Source organism: Lampetra fluviatilis, chromosome 6 (assembly GCF_964198595.1).
Source record: "Lampetra fluviatilis chromosome 6, kcLamFluv1.1, whole genome shotgun sequence".
NCBI classification, from domain to species: Eukaryota; Metazoa; Chordata; class Hyperoartia; order Petromyzontiformes; family Petromyzontidae; genus Lampetra; species Lampetra fluviatilis.
In genome coordinates this window covers 2,018,288-2,038,534 of record NC_136280.1, presented here as the reverse complement: position 1 = coordinate 2,038,534, position 20,247 = coordinate 2,018,288, and the positions used below count along the sequence as shown (strand labels likewise).

The following is a 20,247-nucleotide window of genomic DNA, read 5'->3' as shown; positions in this document are numbered from 1 at the left end:
CCGTCTTGTTTCCATCTGTACGGGGATAGAGTGTTTGCCCCTCGTGCGTCGGTGGGTTGTCTCCGCATAAACAAGTCATTAATAGGCTGAAAATATATATGAAATAGAAACCCAAATGTAGCAAGTTAGCGTGGCTCCCCCTGGATATGTTAAGAATATACAAAAAATCACCACCCCTTTTGGCCATCCACTGCTGGATGACCCCCCCCACCCCACGCCGCCCCACCGTGTAAGTCACGGTGGTTGTTTGAGCAAACCTTTGGCTGCTGACTCACCGCTGATGCGTGTGAGTACACGGGTCGTGCCCGCGGCTGTGTATTCAACATGTTTTTGTCGTCAGCTGAATTGACATCTATTTACAATGCAAGCCGTGACTTTGCTGAAGGGAGAAAAATAATAATTGTAACCCAAAAGTTCACAAACGTCTCTTATATGGGGCAATTGTTACGGGGTGTCCAGACCCCTCGCCCAGACACCCGCAGTGGCAATGCTCTTGACCCCCAATGCCCTCCCCACTACATCCACAAACCCTCCCGGCCACCCTCTTCTCGGTTCGCTGAGTCCCCGCGTGCTCTCTCTCTTGCGCGGGGGCTTACGAAGGGCGCTCTCGAAAAATGAGCTCAAAACAGGGACTGGAGAGGATGATTGGGCAAGTTCCGCCGTCGGTAGACGTGCTTGCGAGAGCGTTGTTTGTTCTGCCCATGGGTGAAAAAAACCCGATTTTTCCAGCGGCAGGCATCGGGTTTTTTCTTTACTAAAATTAAACCCGATTTCGGGGAATTAAAACCTGGTTTAATGAATACGAAACTCTGATCCAAGGCTTAGGCTGCTTCCTCGTCGGTGCTGCTATCATCGTACTCGGGGCCGTCGGGCACGGGGTAGTCGTAGAATGCGGCGGGCAGGTTGGTCTTGATGAACACGAGCTTCTCCTCCACAATCGTGGGCATCGCCAGTGAGTTCCTGAGCTTGGAATGGATGAAGCCCATCGTTGAGAAGTTGGCGAAGTGCGGTTCTGCAATTAGAACCAATTAAACCGGATTTCTCCCAATCTCAGATGATCGGGTTTAATATAAAAAGACAATTAAACCCGATTGTAAAAAACCCGAATGTGCCACCCTTGGTTCTGCAGAGATGGAGTGGGGCAGTTGGGGCAGGCGCGAGTTCGTGCCAATTGTGGGGGAGCGGTAGCTTAGTGGAGGTTAGCGCACTTCGGACTTCGAATCCCGGCTATGACCCCGAGTTCGGTTCCCGCTCACGGCCGACACCGGTGACGATTATCTGAACCGGTCCTTGGGGTCTCCCCTAGGTCGACTGAGTACCTGGTGCGGTGCGTTAAATCATCGCCACGAGGGAGACAAAGGCGGCCGGGCGTGGTGCTGGCCACACATCTCCCTCGTGTGCCGTGCCGGCCTTCATAGGCGCTACTCGCTAACAGCACTTGCCCCAACAGTCTGTTAAGGCGACACGGGAGATCTTTGTCTTAAAATTTTCCACGTTTGTAAGCGAGTCATCGACACTTCAGGCGTCGTGGTGACATCACCACCACTTAGTGGTGAATGGAGGCTCTTGCGCTACGAACCCCGACACCCGAGCTCGATTCGCGCTCACCGCCAACACCGGTGACGAATATCTGAACTTGCACTGGGCCTCCCCTAGGTCGACTCAGCCTCAGATAAGTAAACATCACCACTACGGAGACAAGCGGCAGAGCGTGGTGCTTGATGGCCTTCATAGGTGCTCGCGAACAGCAATTGTCCCAAAATTCTGTTCGGGCTATAAGGGGGATCTTTGTTTTTGTGGTGAGCGGTCGTGTCGCATAAGGGACACCCCCACACTGCTCTAAGAACTCGGCCACCCGAGTTCGATTCCCGCCCATGGCTCATTGACTGATCACGGTCCTCCCCTAGATCGATTTAGCCTCAAAATGTATTACCTGGTGCGGTGTGTACCCAGTAAACACGCAGCGTTGGGCCAATGTTGGTCCAACCACATGCTAACGTTTGGCCTGGGTAAACATCAGCATTGGGAAGATAAAGGCGGCCACGCGTAGTCCGAGCCACATCACCCCCTCCTCGGGTGTCGTGTTCCCCAACAGCCTATACATTCTACACGGGCATTTGTGGTTCAATATCCGGCATTGTAACGGGTTAATGTGTGTTATGGGTGCTATCGGTCAACGAAGATCTAGCGAAGTGACCACCTGCCAAGCGAGCCTTTGACGCCACACGCGGTGGCCTCGAAGTGCAACGAGCTTGGCGCAATCGCTGTGGTAACGTCATCGTCACTATGTGGAGAATGGCGGCTGTTGTGGGGTGATGTGTGTGCACGATAACGTGTGAGCCACCGCCAAAACAATCAGTGGCGAATGATATCAGAACCGGTCCCCAGCCTTCCCGAGGTCGACTCAGCCTTACGTGGGGCACGTGGTGCCGTGTTGTAAAACACGAGCACTGGGCAGTGGGTGCCACGGTGGCGAGATGTTAACTACCTCGCCTGGTATACAGGAGGTCGTGGGTTCGATCCCGACCCTGACGCCTGCTGCTCTATATTTGGAGTTTGCGGTGTCTCACTTTCTCTCTCCCCCGTAGTCGCGTGGATATTTCTCCGGGTCCTCCGGTTTTTTCCCTCCACATTTAGAATCGTGCTGCTCTACATGCCCACGTGATAAGCCACTTCATTGAAGTATCATTTGTGACCAGGTCGCTTCTGATAAAGAGCTATATAGCTCGGTGGGATTTACTTGGTAAAATAAAAAAATGTAGTATAGTAAGTATTAATGCGGCCGGGTGTGGTCCTGACCACAGCATTAATCAATGCGCCTTTCGGCCTGAGGGGAGACCCAGGAAAACCTCCCTGAGGGTCTTGACTCTTGTTAAAGAGAAACCTGTTCAACGCGTAGGCCTTCGCGACGAATATCATCCATAACACTGGTCAACAAACTTTTTCTGGCATCAGGTATTCCAACGTGTTTAAGGTAATTTTGGGGTGCTGATTCCAAATGTGGCATCAGTTTTTGTCTATCACATCAGGTTTTTGAGATATCAAATATTGCATTTTCAATAAAAACTGCAGAAGAAAAATATTAAATAGATGTGGATATCTACATAAAATGATATTATAAACACACTATCCTAAAAATACAGCACCATGTTTTAACATTAAAGCAGGCACTGACTCGCAACGACTTGCAATCATAAGTGACAGAGTTAATTTCGGGTAAATCAATGAAAATGGGGTATGCCGATAGCATAAAATGAGATGTGATAGAGCAAATCTGAGATCAGATTTGGAATCACCACCCTGAAATTAGTCCATAACAGCTGCAAAAGTCCAGGCCAGAATTTTTTTTGCTGACCAGTGATAATATAGGTTTTTTTTTAGTTAGATCGCGTTTTCTTCGCAGTACGATGGGGGTGGGGGTTGCAAACGGATGATTGCTATTTCTCCTTCCGATTGAGTAATTTCATAGGAGCTTGGTGACAATAACTTGCCCTGTTCGCCTGTTGAGACTTTACAGGGGATCTTTATCTTTGTGTCTATGCTAAACGCGCTGAGTAATGCGTCCTCAGCCTCACATGAATGCCCAGCTAATGAGGTGTGCAAAGCCGTCGCGTTCTGCTAAGCTGGGGCTCACGTATCGACTACAAAGGCTTGCATAGACAACAAGACAAAGATCCCCCGTATAGCCTTAACATCATTTTTGGGACAAGTGCTTATACGAAGGGTGGTTTTGGTAGTACATGTTTATGCCATTTATTGTGAAAATTCCGTCACAGTTCCTATGATTGCTTTTTCATTGCTTTCATGGCTTTATTTTGGTGATTTCGAAAAGTGTATTGGTTTAGCCATGTTTGTTTGTTGTAGTACAGAGTTAGACTGATGGCCTTAATCTAAGTTGTCTTATGGATGTTCTTGTTGTTTGACTTGCATCCCACTGGGATTTTTGCACACAGCGTTGGTGTACGGTGTTTTTTTCTGCAATATTTAGCTGTCTTTTCTTGGATTTTCTGTTTGCACTTAGTCACATATTCACTTTAAGATATTTCTTGTTCATGTTTTTGTTTTTTTTGTTTGTTGCGGTTGCACCCGATTCAAGAGCCGAATGGCTCACAGGGCTATACCTAATAAATGAACTTGAACTTAGCGAGCACCACTTGAAGGCCGGCATGGGAAAACGAGGGGGGTGGGTAACCGGCAACCATGCCCGGCCACTTTTGTCTCACCGGTGGCGATATTTTACAGACACCGCGCCGGTTACTCACTCGATCTTGGGGAGGCCCAGGACCGCTTCTCACAGAGAGGCACAGTCATGTATAGAGAGATTGAGATTCCTAGACTCACCACTCAATAAGTAATTCGTGTATTTCTGGGTTGCTACGAGGTTGGTGTTGGCGGCACATGACCGGTAATAGTAGTCACAGTCACAGAGAGAACAATGGTTATAGACACTGACTGTGGTGTGCCAGGTACGGAAATATATTATGGGTCGCCTACGGAGACCAGACCCGGTTGAAATGTAAGCCCTGGGATGGTTACCCATCCAAATACTAAATTTGACGTCAAAGATCCAGCGACGTCACTCGCAACAATTTACGTTTCACTGTGTGCCGGCATCACGGTCCAAATTATATTTTTTTAAATCAATGACCCTGCAAATTACCTTAATCAGTTAAGAGTGTACAGTACAATAAATAAATAAACGTTGGCAGGGCCCTCCTCATAAAAGGGTCACGAGACTCAGTGAGGCTTTCCTGGGTAAACAAGTGGTAGTAATTGAAAATAAGAATTATTCTTCGATTTAAAGCTTTCGTGACTGCAGGGATTCATCTTCTTGGTTCTTTCGGTAAAGTCACGTAGAAGGGAAGTAATAAAATAATAAAAATAAAACATAATAAAATAAAATAATATAAAATAAAATAATATAATAATATAATATAAAAATATTTTATATTATTATGTTTTATTTTTATTATTTTATTTTTTAAAATAAAATAATATAAAATAATATAATAATATAATATACAAATATTTTATTTTATTATGTTTTATTTTTATTATTTTATTACTTCCCTTCTACGTGACTTTACCGAAAGAACCAAGAAGAAGAATGATTCTATTTTAAAAAAAATATTGTGGCCAAAGGCTGGGGGCGTGCGGGAGTGGGTGGGCGGAGGGAGTGCGGTGGGGGGTCTCAGCCGGTTCTAAAACAACGGAGGGTGGTGGTTAAGAGAGCAGAGCATTCCTATGGGCACCTGCGGCCAGAAGGTGGAGGAACAAGATTACAGGATGGGAGTGGCCCTTGCAAGGGCCGCGGGCGCAGCTGGGGCCCGTGCGTCGGTTACATCGTGGGGAGTTTACTCCGCAGAGAACGACAGAAGAGCCAAGGTTGCCGCTGATGTTGCTGTTAAGTGGCGGGGATGGTGGCCGTGAAAGGACTGCGAATTGACCAAAATAAATAAATATGTATTGGAAATATTCATATCCTTAGGTTTTTTCGGTAAAGTCACGTAGGTAAAACATTAAAATTAATAAAAGTAAAATAAAATAAAAATCACGACGTTTCGGAGGCAACACAAGCTTTCGTCTTCAGGTGGAACCGTCACAGCCACGACAACTGTATCAAGTAAATGAGAGATTGCAAGAGCTACCACTCCGTATATATAATGGTTGGAGAGGGGGGAAGGGCCAAGTACGGCACACTTTTTATTCATATGGTAAGGTGAGGCTTAGAAGGGTGAGCCTTTGTTATGGAGAGGTACGGTTTGTGACTAAACCTGGCCTACATAACAATAGTGTGAAAATAGAAGAAACAACTAAACATGGTAAAACAAGCCTTGTGTTGCCTCCGAAAGCTTGCGTTGCCTCCGAAACGTCGTGATTTTTATTTTATTTTACTTTTATCAATTTTAATGTTTTACCTACGTGACTTTACCGAAAAAGCCTAAGAATATGAATCCTTGCAGTCACGAAAGCTTCAAATCTAGAATTAATGTATTGTAAATGTATACGCATAAAGGAAGGCATTATACGAAGGGTGGCAATGCTGCCCCACGTGGCTGCCTGTAACCCAGCACTGTGGAGACAGCAACGAGGGTTGGTCGATCACCAAACACTGATGATTTAAAATTTTCTCTACTGGCCATCTGTTTTCCATCTATACGGCGATAGGAGTGTTGCCCCCTCCCCGGATGCTCCGGTATCATGCCGCGTGGTATAATAATCATAACTCATCACTAATTGTGGGATGAAAGTGTTGCTTTCTTGCACAAAGAAGTAAACTATAAGTTTGGTGGTCTGAACGCGACCAACTCAACCGCTGTAGGTGTGCACTCCTTCAACACAGGAGGAGGAATAGCGAAGTTACACGAACTCTCTTTCTCTGCTGAAGCCCTTTCGTCGTGGCTAGCAGCAGACCGCGACTTTGGCATCGTGCGCTCCTCAACCACATCGCTGGTGCCGTCGTGCGCCAGAACGGAACGGAACCTCAAAACTGGCTGCACATTAAACAAAAATTAAACGTGGTTTCGGATTCCAGAGGACTTCATCCAGCAATCATTCATCTTGGCTGACGATGACGTAATTCGAGTAAAAAAGGTTCCAGCTCCAAGGATTACGAAATGTTTTGGTTTTGATTGCCATGCAAAACTCAGTCACATACTGATGCCATCGTGCGCTAAAACGGAACAAAACCTCAAAACTGGCTGCACTTTAATACATTAAAAAAAATGGTTTCGGATTCAAGCAGCAGTGCCTTGATCTTGGTTGACGAGTATGTAAGTCGATTAAAAAAGAGATCCCAGCTCCAAGGATTGCAAGATGTTTTGGTTTTGATTGCCATGGAAAAGTCGGTCACATACGCATCTTTCGCACTTTTCCGACCGTACCCTAATGGCATAGCCACACCAACGCCAGCCCTGCCCCTCACCCAGGGGTCGGCAACGCAAACAAGAAGGAGAGCCAGTTTTTCCCGAATTCGGTAAAAAAAAACCCCTTCAATATTTCTAAAGCTGCAATGTATGTGATGAATACGAGACGGCCCTGAAAAAATTACGTCAACATCAACAGTCCTGAACGAGCCTCTATAAATAGCCCTACCTCTCCGCCTACCTTTTATTTTACTTGTTTGCTAATTTATTTACCAAGGATGGCCACACTGAGTCCTATGACGCTTTGTTTGCAGCCCCCAATTAATCACGAGTTGCGTTTCTTATACCACGTGGGAGGAGGAAACCGGAGCACCCGGAGAAACCCACGCCTTGCGCGAGGGGGAAACAACACTCTATCCCCCGTACAGATGGAAACAGATGGCGATTAGTTAGTCCGCTTGCTGTACTGTACTGATTTATCCTGGCGATCCAGGGTTATAACGCCTCCTCGACGCCCACGGGAAGGGAGTTTCACAGCATTCATGCAGTTGTAGAGGAGTAGAGGAGAGTGGTGGCGTCGCGTGCGCTGTCCGGTGCTGTGACATCACGGGACGTGGGGTCGCACGCGCCGGGCAGTGCACGTGACGTCTCGCCTCAGAGGGTATTTAAGGGAGACCCCGTGACGTAAGCGGGGTCACTGGAGGAACGGGGATAGTGGAAGGGGTGAAGAGGGAACCCTTATAGTGATACCTGTTAATAAACCCTGGCGGAAGCCCCTAACTCACCTCCGTCTCCGAGTACCTCCGTCTGCAACAGCAACAACTACTTAACAACTGGTGTCAGAAGTTTACACCGTCGCCAACATGTCAAAAGCGGGCGCACGGCGTAAGAACCCACCGGCACATGACTTGGAGGGTGCCGAAGGCGGAGAGGAGGCTCCAGCAGTGACCCCGGAGCCCGGGACCCCGGTGACGGTCCCCATGGAAACGAGCGGGCCGGAGCGGGAGGATTCGGCTGCGGGGAGTGCCAGCTCACCGCCGCCGCCAGAGACGGAAAGCGTCCCCGCAGCTCTGCTGCACCAGCTCCTGCAGGCGGTGGGGCAGCTGACCGTCAGGTTGGCCGAGGTGGAGGCACGGACGCAGCCAACCGCCCCGCACTCGAGACGGGAGCAACTGTCAACTGCCAACGTTGAAAGCGCCGCCGTTTTCCCAGCGACCGCTCCACCGGAAATGGCCGTCATGTTGGCTGCGACGCAATCCGCGGCGGCCATGTTGGCTCGGGAGACGTATGCGGCCGCTACTACGGCTGCGACGCGGCGGCCGGCGGACATGGCTGCCATGGCGACCGCGACGCCGCGTCTCTCCACCGACGCGGCCGGGGTTTTTCGGCACGCCGCTCCTGCGGGACCAGCCGCCGGCGACGACGCGGCCCTACATCAAGCTGCGCCCGCCGGGGGGGCCCCGGGTAAGTACGCGCGTGCCGTCCTCGCCGGGCCGCCGGGGTGGGCAGCGGCGGCTGCCGCTGCCCCGTACATCGCCGTGCCGCCGGAATGGCCCGCGGGTGCTGCCATGGCGACCGCGACGCCGCGTCTCTACACTGACGCGGCCGGGGTTTCTCGGCACGCCGCTCCTGCGGGACCAGCCGCCGGCGACGACGCGGCTCTACATCAAGCTGCGCCCGCCAGGGGGGCCCCGGGTAAGTACGCGCGTGCCGTCCTCGCCGGGCCGCCGGGGTGGGCAGCGGCGGCTGCCGCTGCCCCGTACATCGCCGTGCCGCCGGAATGGGCCGCGGGTGCTGCCATGGCGACCGCGACGCCGCGTCTCTACACTGACGCGGCCGGGGTGTCTCGGCACGCCGCTCCTGCGGGACCAGCCGCCGGCGACGACGCGGCTCTACATCAAGCTGCGCCCGCCGGGGGGGCCCCGGGTAAGTACGCGCGTGCCGTCCTCGCCGGGCCGCCGGGGTGGGCAGCGGCAGCTGCCGCTGCCCCGTACATCGCCGTGCCGCCGGAATGGGCCGCGGGTGCTGCCGCGGCTCCACCTGTCGCTGCGCTCACGGGGCCGGCCACCGGCGATGCCGCGGCTCTGCACCTCGCCGTGCCTGCGTCCCTTGACATGGATGACGCCGCGGCTCCGTGTTATACCGCCGCGTCTTCGGCGTGGCCCATGGAGGCTGCAACGCCGTGGTGCCTCGCCGCGTCGCGAGAGGTTGCGGCGGCTGCGGCCGCTGTCCCGCACCTCGCTGCGCCGGCGGGGTGGGCCGCGGGGGCAGCCGCAGCTCCGTGTTATACCGCCGCGTCTTCGGCGTGGCCCGGGGAGGCCGCAACTCCGTGGTGCCTCGCTGCGTCGCGAGAGGTTGCCGCGGCTACGGCCGCTGTCCCGCACCTCGCTGCGCCGGCGGGGTGGGCCGCGGGGGCCGCTGCAGGCCCGATTTATACCGCCGCGTCTTCGGCAACGCCGTGGTCCCTCGCCGCGTTGCGGGACGACGCCGTGGCTTCGTACGCCGCCGCTGACAGGTGGGTCGCGAAAGCGCAGGTGCCTTCACACCTCGCTGCATCTACGGCGTGGCCCATGGGGGCCGCAACTCAGCCGCACTTCGCTGCGTCTACGGCGTGGCCCATGGGGGCCGCAACTCAGCCGCACTTTGCTGCGTCTACGGCGTGGCCCATGGGGGCCGCAACTCAGCCACAATTCGCTGCGCCTACGGCGTGGCCCATGGGAGCCGCAGCACCACCGCACCTTTCCGCGTCTTCGGCGTGGCCCGCGGGAGCCGCAATGCTGCCACCGCCGCACCACGTCGCGTCCGCCGGGTGGCCCGCAGGTGCCGCTTGGCTTCCACACCTCGCGGCGCCGCGCGGCCAATGGCAGCGCCGGTTACCCGACGTTGCGCCGTTTGTCGCGCAAGGAGGCGACTGGTCGGCCTTCCAGGACCGGTTCGACGCGGCATACATGTCGGTCGGCTGGTCCATGGAGGAGGCCTTGCCGGCGCTTCCGACCTGCTTGGACGAAAGGGCTCTGCAGGCCTTCAAGTCCATCCATCCGGCCAATCGGGCTACACTCCCGGCGGCCTATATCCAAATGGCCAACGTTTTTGAGCCGCCATCCACCGCGCAGCTAAAGTTTTCATTGCGGCGGCGGGAGGAGGGGGAACTGCCGCTGGCCTTCCGCTGCTCGCTCCTGGCCCTGGCACAGGCTGCATACCCTGACCTGTACGGCAGGGCACTTGATTCTATGGCCTTGGGGAAGCTGCTTGACCTGGCAAGGGAGCTAGGAATTGCTCTGTCGATCAACAATGATCGGCAGATCACATCCTTGGCGGTCGCCGAAAACATTCAGGCGCACCTCTCCCTCCGCCAACGGCCTCAGATGGCGGCGTGTGCGGGGGTCCCGGCGCCGGACGGGGGGGTCACCTCTCAGGGGGTGGACACCCTCGCGGCCCTGGCGGTGCCCGATCGTCGAGGAAGGGGGGCGGGTGGTCGCCGTCCGGAGCAGCGGGGGCGGCCGGGACCTTCCCGTCCACAGGAGGCGGACACGGTGGCCTGCTTCCGCTGTGGTCAGCGGGGCCACATTGAGCGGGGCTGCCGGAATGCCCCGGGGGCCTTTGGAAAAGGGACTCCACCTTCTCCTAGACCCTCCTTGGCATCGGGTCCGGGGCCCCAGGCGAGTCGCGACGCATCATCTGCGCGGCCGCTCCCTTCACCTCATGCATCTAGCGGGGCTAGGACCCATCGTCATGGGGTTGTCCTCGAAGGGTCGGGTGCACCATTGTCATCACCCCTCAATGGCCCAGACAGACCCGCCACTGGGATGCACTTGCGCATAGGATGGTGGCGGCAGCTGCCGGCTCCTCAGCGGTGGCAGGATATGTGCAAGGGGTGCACGTTCGCCTCCTGGTGGATACGGGGGCATCGGCCACCATTATTTCGGAGGCCATTTTTGGGCTGCTACCCCGCAGCGTGGGTCCGTTAAGGCCGGTTCGCGGGGCTTGTGTCGCCGCGAACGGCGGCAGTTTGGGCATCTTGGGCCACGTTGTAGCGTCGGTTCGGGTTGACGAGATTGAGTTGGCCGGGCCGATTTTGGTCTCCAGGACCTTGGCAGTGCCATGCCTCTTGGGGACCGACTTTTTGTCTAGGATGCCCATCCGAATTCTCGTTGACCAGGGCTGTGTGGAAATGCCGTCAGGGAGGCGGCTGAAATTCCTACAATCGCCTACCGTCCTGTCTCCCTTGGTCGCCGGTGTACGGGCCTTGAATAAAGTGCCGGTGACCGTACCACCGGCGTCACAAATCCTGATACCCCTTAGGTTGCGCAAACCGCTCGAAATGGGCTCCACGGAGACGGGTATCCTCCTGTCTCCGTCAAGCTACTTTTCAAGGACGAAGGGGTTGGTGGGCGCCTTGACAGCCGTGTCGGGGGGCCAGGACCTTTTTTTGCAGGTCCTCAATTCGGGACCCTTGCCGGTCGTAGTCCCGGCCGGCGCCGTTTTGGCACACGCGACCCCGGCTCCTCCACCCGAGAGCGCTGCCCCGGATGGAGGGGTCGTGGCGGGCGTGATGCGCACGGGGGACCCCGACGCATCATGGATTGCCACGTTGTGCGACGAGAATGCCTCGTTGTCCTCCGGGGAACGTCGGCAACTCCGCGACCTCATCGAGCGGTTCACCGATGTATTCAGCCAAAGTAAGTTTGATCTGGGTCGCACTACTCTTTTGGACCACCACATAGACACGGGCGACGCAGCCCCTATACGACTTAATTCCCACCGCTTTAGCCCAGCGGAAAAAGATCATGTCCGCTCGGCTGTCGAGGAAATGTTGGCGGCGGACATCATCTCCCCATCTACTAGCCCTTGGGGTGCCCCCATTGTGCTAGTCAAGAAACGGGACGGGAGTCTCCGGTTCTGCGTCGATTTTCGTAGATTGAACAAGATCTCGGTGGCTGATGCATATCCATTGCCTCGCATGGATGATTCCCTGGACGCCCTCTCGGGCGCGCGGTTCTTTTCGACTTTAGATTTGCTCTCCGGCTTCTGGCAATTGCCACTGGATGAGGCCTCTAGACCCAAAACAGCGTTCCGCACACCCCAGGGGTTGTTCGAGTTCAATCGGCTTCCTATGGGTCTCCATTCGGCCCCGGCCACCTTCCAGCGTCTCATGGAGATGGTCTTGGCGGGGCTGCAGTGGGAGTCTTGTCTAATCTACTTGGATGACGTTATTGTTTTTGGCCGTACGTTTGGCGAGCACTTGCAACGCCTTGAGGCGGTGTTCGTCAAAGTGCGTGCTGCTGGCTTGAAATTCAAACCCCAGAAATGCCACTTGCTACAACCATCGGTGAGGTATTTGGGACACATTGTTAGCACGTCAGGTGTCGCCACGGACCCGGATAAAACGGCTTGTGTCCGGACGTGGCCGACTCCCACATCTGTCGCGGAGGTGCGTAGCTTCGTTGGCTTCGCATCGTACTATCGCCGGTTTGTCCGCGATTTTGCGACCATTGCGAAGCCACTGCACGCCCTTTCCGCCAAAGGCCAAAGGTTTCACTGGGGCGCGGAGGAGGAGGCGGCTTTTGCGGCGCTTCGCACGGCCTTGGCGGATGCGCCGCCCTTGGGGTACCCGGATTTTACGAAACCCTTCCTGCTCGATACCGATGCCAGCGACACGGGAATTGGGGCTGTCCTGGCCCAGGTGGTCGACGGGGTTGAGAGGGTGGTAGCCTATGGCAGTCGCGTTCTGTCCTCGACGGAACAGCGATATTGTGTGACCCGGAGGGAACTTTTGGCCATAGTTTATTTTGTTCAGTTGTATAGACCATATTTGTACGGTAGGCTGTTTACGGTCCGAACCGACCACGCGGCCCTGCAATATTCGCTGAAGATTAGTCAGCCCTCGAGTCAGCTGTCTCGCTGGCTCGAAGTGCTCCAGGATTACCCCTTTGATGTAATCCACAGGAAGGGGACACAGCATGGAAATGCGGACGGTTTATCCCGATTGCCGGCAGGCGGTGGGTGTGCTTGCGCCCTGGGCTCTAGCCGTTGCAAGGCCCCAGGGGACGCCGCGGCCCAGTTGGTCGCGTCGGCCGAGGCGGACACCCCTCCAGGTGCGGCGTCGCCCGCGGATTTCGGCCTTGGACTTCCCCGGGAGGTATGGTCCGGCTTGCAGATGGAGGATTCCTCTCTGCTGAAGCTACGGCGCCGTGTCGGACATAAGGCCCGGAGCTCAGCTTCGTCGGCTGCCCCGGAGATCGCCGTGCATGACGGACTACTCATGCGTTGGGATGCCCAATTGGAACGCTATTGTGTGGTTGTGCCCACTAGCCTGCGTGGTAAATTAACCCGAGCCATTCACGAGAAGCTTATGCACCTTGGCTACCACAAGACCTTATTGACCCTTAAGCGGGACTATTACTGGCCGGGTGTTGAAGGTGACGTGGCACTGATTTTAAAGGGTTGCCACGACTGCGCGCGGAGGAAGGCCCCAGTTGTCCGGGACCGGGCCCCGCTGCAGTCCATCCGGGTTTCTCGCGTTAATGAGCTCGTGGCGCTCGACATTTTGGGGCCATTCCCTGCATCCCAACGGGGCCACAAATACCTCTTGGTGGGCGTTGAGTACCTCACACGTTGGCCCATGGCATGGCCTTTGGTCGATCAGTTGGCCTCTTCTATCACCGAGGCCTTCGTCCAGGGGTACGTGTTTGACAAGGGCGCGCCGGAACAATTGTTGACTGACCAGGGGCGGAATTTCTCGTCTAGGTTGCTCAAGGAGGTGTGCGACCTCCTTGGCACCAAGAAAATCCGCACCTCGCCCTACCACCCCCAGTCAGACGGGATGGTAGAGCGCTTGAACCGCACCCTTACGTCCATGCTGTGCCACCAGGTGAACACGTCCCAGTCTGACTGGGACCTGTTCGTCCCGGGGGTCTTGGCGGCGTATCGGTTGGCCCCTCATGCCTCCACGGGATTTTCGCCTTTTTATTTGATGTACGGTAGGGAACCGGAGCCCCCGGTGCACGTCCAGATGGACGTTGGCTCCTCCAAGAAGGGGTCGGCGGTGCCGACCCCTTTGAAGGTCGCGCTTGACCGGCTGCGCGAGGCGCGACAGGCCGCTGCCGAGAATTCCGCAAGCCGGCAGGCGGCTAATGAGCGGCTGCCCAAACACCAGGCAGCTGGCCTCCCGTGGATAGCGGGTCAAAAAGCGTGGCTGCATTGTCCCCAGGTCCCCGTTGGCACATCGGCCAAATTGCATCGCCCTTGGCAGGGCCCTGTGGAGGTTGTGGAGGTCCGCCGGCCGCAATGCGTCCGGATTCGGTTCGGTCGCCGGCAGTGGATAGTGCACCCGTCCCGGCTCAAACGTTATGTTCCATCTACCCTGGGGGATCCACCCCCAATTCCGGAGCGGCCGGCTGATGATGTGTCCGGCGTGCCTGACCGGCCGGGTCTCGCTGACGGAGGTGACGTCCGACCTGTGTGTGTGCCCCCAGGCCCCTCCCGAGTGAGGCCGACAGAGACCCCCCGGTCACCGGAGGCCACGGCGGTGGGCCTGTTGCCCGCTGACGGGCCACCTGCATGGGAGACGGACATCATACGGGGGAGCGGGCCAGCAGCGCATACCCGCTCGAGGGGGATGCGGCTCCGGTGACGGCCCTGATGGCCGTTCAGCGGGCCCAGCCCCTGGCGCCCGTTCGGCGCTATCCGGCGGATGAGGCCTTCGGGGTCTATTTGTCTTGTTTTTTGTTGTTGCTGTTCTGCTTGAGGGGCCGTGCTGCCCTAAGGTTTAGTTTCTAGCAGCCGGTTATACCTTCAGGCACACGAACTCGTGAATATTCGGTCTTCGGTCCGGTGTGGGGCCCCGCTTGCGGGGTGCTTGCAGCCGGGTCGGCTGTTTTTTTTCACGGGGGGGGGTGATGTAGAGGAGTAGAGGAGAGTGGTGGCGTCGCGTGCGCTGTCCGGTGCTGTGACATCACGGGACGTGGGGTCGCACGCGCCGGGCAGTGCACGTGACGTCTCGCCTCAGAGGGTATTTAAGGGAGACCCCGTGACGTAAGCGGGGTCACTGGAGGAACGGGGATAGTGGAAGGGGTGAAGAGGGAACCCTTATAGTGATACCTGTTAATAAACCCTGGCGGAAGCCCCTAACTCACCTCCGTCTCCGAGTACCTCCGTCTGCAACAGCAACAACTACTTAACACAGTGATCCACCAACCCTAACCCCACCCTCTCTGCCGCATCCGCCCGATCGCCTCGTCTCTCTGTTCGCGTGTCGCTCTGTGGTTTTCCAGAACTCTGTCGACTTCTGTTTATTTTCTCATCATTTTCAACCGGACTACGCCCTTCCCATCACCACTCCCTACCCCCTCTCTGCCCCCTCCCACACACACATCCCCCCCCCCTCTGCCGCCCTCTCCCTCCCTCCCCATCAACACAAGCTCGCCTGTCGCATGAGGAAACCCGGACCGTGTGAACGCAGCCGTTGTAGATGTATCGACAACACGGATTTCGCAAGGCACCCCCCCGTGCTCGGTTTGATGACGGCGGGGTGAGGGCGGTGGGGGGGGGATTGGGGGGTATGGAAGATTCGGGGCACGGATAATGGGTGGAAGTATATATTTTTTTAAAGTCCTAAAACGTGATGATGATGGGGACGATAACGCTGGCGGTGATGATGATGGTGACGATGGTGCTGGTGATGATGGTTGTGACGGTGATGATGATGACGAGAATGATGATGACGGTGGTGGTGGTGGTGCGGATAACGGTGATGAAGATGGCGATGGTGGTGATGATGGTGATAGCAATGGTGGTAATAGTGATTTTGTATGTACGTTGAACTTCTTTCGCACCGTACGTAGCCAACCGCGCTAATCGGAGGAGGTGGTGATGATGGTGGTGGCGGTGACACTGATTATGCTGAGGTTCCAGAGGTTATTTGACAGCAGCTCCCATCTCCCAGCTATCTCATTATCTCTCATTCTCTTCCCCAACTCCCAACTGTCATCTCGCATTCCCCGCGTCTCCTATCTTCTCTGTCATCTCTCCTCTCCCATTTATCATCGGCGACAGACCGATGTGCCGAGGCGATAAAGTTTGTAATCAATGCATATTTTTTTCTACGCGTGCGTTCGATGGCAGCAATATGGTTCAGGAGCTCGACGCCAACGTCGACGTTTGCTGCTGGTCACGACGAGAGGGCTTCAGCAGAGAGAGAGAGAAAGTTCGAGTCGTTTTACTGGTAAGGAACCTCCTGGTTACACCAGCCCACAGGGGATTAGTGTGTCCGTCGTGCAGGGAGGGGCTGGGTGGGGAGGGAGGGGCTGGGTGGGGAGGGGCTGGGTGGGGAGGGTGGGGAGGGGCTGGGTGGGGCTGCTTGGGGAGGGTGGGAAGGGGCTGGGTGGGGACGGTGGGGAGGGGCTGGGTGGGGAGGGTGGGGAGGGGCTGGGTGGGGAGGGGCTGGGTGGGGAGGGCTGGTCGCCCCGTGGTGTCCTTATAAAACTCAACGTTTAACCTACTCACGCCGGCTTGTGCCCGCCCTCACAGTCGGGCATATTTGCGGAATACACCACGCCGCCGTTGACCCTGGTCATTGACCGAGCAACCCAACGTTCCAATCAGCTCCCTCCGCAGGAATGTGTTCCTGTTTCTATTCCACTGAACGAGCGCATACTACAATGGCTTACTGCACCATGTTTAGCTCGTTGTCCGAGTCAGTGACTGCTTTAGTGTTAAAATATGGTGCTGTATTTTTAGGATAGTGTGTTTATAATATAATTTTATGTAGATATCCACATGTATTTAATATTTTTCTTCTGCAGTTTTTATTGAAAATGTAATATTTAATATCTCAAAAACCTGATGTGATAGACAAAAACTGATGCCAGATTTGGAATCAGCACCCCAAAATTGCATTAAACCCGTTGGAATAGCTTATGCCAGAAAAAGTGTGTTGACCAGTGTAATCACCGAAGGTGCGTGGTGGGGGGGAGGAGGGCGAAATCAGAGGTATGTGTTGCTGCGATGCGAAAACCAAGAGGGGATGTGACGACGTCACGGAGGAAGAAGGTAGGCCTTCATTCTGCGTGATTCAACGCGTTTAAACCACATGAAGTCATTTCCTACCCCCCCCCACGCCGTTAGCCACAATGCTTGAATTGTCAAACTAAGCCTCTTAATGTGCTGTCGGCAACCGGACGCTGTGGCGTTGATCAATGACCTCGGGGCGACAGGTGGAGGAGGGAGCGTACGGCAGGTGGAGCTGACCAGGTTGAGACACCTGTGGGGTAATTGCGATCACGTGCAACACAGCGAGACACCATGAATCATCGGGGAGCGGCAGTGCAGTTATTCACGCGATGTGCTGTATTTCGAACTCGGATATCTGAGAAATTAAATTATCTCCCGGCTATGGCCTAACTCACTTCAGTGGGCGGTCCTGAGCTTATCAGGGTTGTGAAGTATGGCCCAACAGCTCCCCTGTGACCGACCGAGCGCGGGGTAGACGTTCATCCAGCAGTCGCATTATGATGCACTGTTGGGTTTTCGTGGAGGGAGTCGAGTCGATATTATCATTGAGCGGTGTCTCGTGTCCTGCTGTGATTTTAGGAATGCATCAACAACAATAATACATGAAAACTCATCACATTCGTCAATAATGCTGTGGCCTTCAAAATAAATACATAACAGGTGACGTTTCGGGAAATGACCCTTCTTCACAGCACGTAGAGGCAAGAAGGGACGAGTGGCTTCTCCGTGTGCTGTGAAGAAGGGTCGTTACCCGAAACGCCACCTATTTTTTACTTTTTCCGATTTAAGGCCACAGTGTTTTTTTGTTTACTTATTATGCGTTGAGGTGCGTTGTTGTTTGTGCTTGTGTGGCCTCACTGACAGCGCAAGCAGCACCAATGGCAACCGCACCACCACAAAGTGATTTAGAAAAAATGTCCGATCCATCGGTCACCACCCCGCCGCGCCTTGACGCACGTCCTCCCCAATATCCGCTCCCACACTCGCGTCCCTGACCCCGCGTGACCCCGCGTGACCCCACGCACCGCTCACAGGGCCCGCGCCGAGCCCTCGTCAAGCACTGACCCTCGCCTCCTCGCCCAGGGGTCCACGCCACCACTACACCCACCACCACCACACCCACCACCACAACGACTGCTACTGCTCCATCATCACCACCACCGCAATTAAAACTACCACCACCAACAACACCAGCAAACATCTCACCACCAGCAAAACCACAACCACCATTAAAGCTACTACCACCACCACCAACACCAGCAAACCCACCACCACCACCAAAATTAAAGCTACCACCACCAACAACACCAGCAAACCTCTCACCACCAGCAAAACCACAACCACCATTAAAGCTACTACCACCACCACCAACACCAGCAAAACCACCACCACCATTAAAGCTACTACCACCAACAACACCAGCAAAACCACGACCATCACCACCAGCAAAACCACCATCACCATTACAAACTACTACCACCAACACGAGCAAAACTACCACCATCATCACCAACAAAACCACCACCACCATCACTAAAATTACTGCAACTAATGCCACCATCACCACCACCACCAGTGGTAGTCGTATTAGTGGTGGTGACAGTAATGATGGTAGCGGTGCTGGTGATAGTGAGAGTGATGATGATGGCAGTGGCTATGGTGATAGTGCTGGTGACAGTGATGATGGTGGTAGTGGCGATGGTGATAGTGGTGATGATAATGGTATTGATGATGATGACGATGGGAGTAACAATGTTTTTTTGGTGGCCGTGGTTTCAATAAACACGGAACGTTGGGTTAACGTTGTCTTACGTAAGCGATGAAGGCGGAAACGCTCACAACCGGTTGAGAACTCGTGAGCAATTGTCCATTAACAGGCATTCTTTTACGAGAAGTTTCCACATAGCTCCCGCCTGCTTTACACTATTAAAAAAAAAAGTCACAATCGCGTGTTGTTTCAAGAGTACACAGTCTATCATTACGGACGAGTAATAGTCAGTTCTGTGTCAGTCCACTGCTGGATGAAGCAAAGCCCCCCGCTCCCCCACGCCCTATTGGGTATGGTGGGCGGAGGTGGGCGCGTGGGGGTGCTGCTTGACCATACTTCACCATTCTGGGTCAGTGTTGTTTGCTTTGTCCAGCTACCGGATCAGATGTCACGCTGTGACTGATGTTAGCCGACGTCTTCGCAGCGGGCTGAGCCAACAGGTGGAGTCACTTGCTCCTCCCATAATTGCACAACTTGATAAAGAACACAAGGGGGGAGGGAGGAGAGAGGATTCGTGTTTGTAGTTTGTGTGTTGGTTACTGGGGATTAAATATTTACGAAACGTCAAGGCTCAACCCAGAATGTGGTTCGGTATGCACGAGGTCGTGGGTTCGATTCCTACCGTGACGCCCGCTGTATGTTTGGAGTATGCGTGTCTCGCTCTCTTTTTTTTCCCCGTGGTCACGTGGCTTCTTATCCGGGGTTCCCTCCACATGTAGAATGAACGATGCGCTTAGAGCAGCGGCTCTTCTTAATCTGGGGTGCAAGCAACCGCTGGGGGGGGGAGGTGCCAGATGCCCTTTCTGGGGGTGCGAGACATTCCAGATTGTTTCAGTCGGTAAATAATTGAAACACAAATGAAGCACGGGCAGGTAAGTACAACTACTTTGTTTCATCAAACCCTGCGTATTTATTAACATTATAAAACAAATGTAACGATTGAGAATGGATGCAAGGCTGCAGTAAATGTTAAGCAACCACTGGTTTAGAGTATTTGGCTGCTATACATTTCCCAATGATTAGCCACTTCATACTCTTTGGTTCGTTCGGTGAAGCCACGTAGGCAGAAATAAAATAAAATGAAAAAATCACGACGTTTCGATCGCAACACAAGCGATCTTCATCAGGTGGAACAACCACAGCAAGAAACATGCTGATTCACGAGCCACTTCGTTGAGCTCTCATTGTGGCCAGCTCGCTTCTCAAACAGCTTTACAGCTCAGGTAAGGGCCTGGTAAAACATTTGTCTTACTAGTTGAGTTTATAGAGTGACAGGAGTTTCCCAGCTACGCATTCGTACTTCGCGGACGATTCCTGCATTGGGATCTGTGACGATTTCACTTTGATACGTGAGAAGTTCAGCACCGTATTTAGCTTCAGTGCCAGGTCATTAACTCTTTAAAGCGATAACATAAAGTCAATCTACACACATTTTAACGCTGGGTCAATGTTGGAAGAAGTTGCAAGCCCCCTTTAAAGATCCTGTAAATATACAATGTTACCCCTTTAAGGGGAGTGTTAAGTACGAATGCGTTGGGTTTTTCTCAGTTACACACCTAAGTGTACTACTCTTAAGAGTACTGTTTATTGCTGGCCGGTTGG

At 54.3% G+C, this 20,247-nt stretch overlaps 1 protein-coding gene across 1 annotated transcript in view; it reads right to left on the bottom strand.

Annotated features, from left to right (window-relative positions):
• Nucleotides 1-19,105, bottom strand: part of LOC144933020 (sodium- and chloride-dependent GABA transporter 1-like) — a 56,087-nt gene extending 36,982 nt beyond the window's left edge. Inside the window, exon 1 of the mRNA XM_078857453.1 lies at nucleotides 19,023-19,105. The gene's annotated coding sequence lies outside the window, so the exon portion shown is untranslated. The remainder of the gene's footprint in view (nucleotides 1-19,022) is intronic.
• Nucleotides 19,106-20,247: the final 1,142 nt, after the last annotated feature.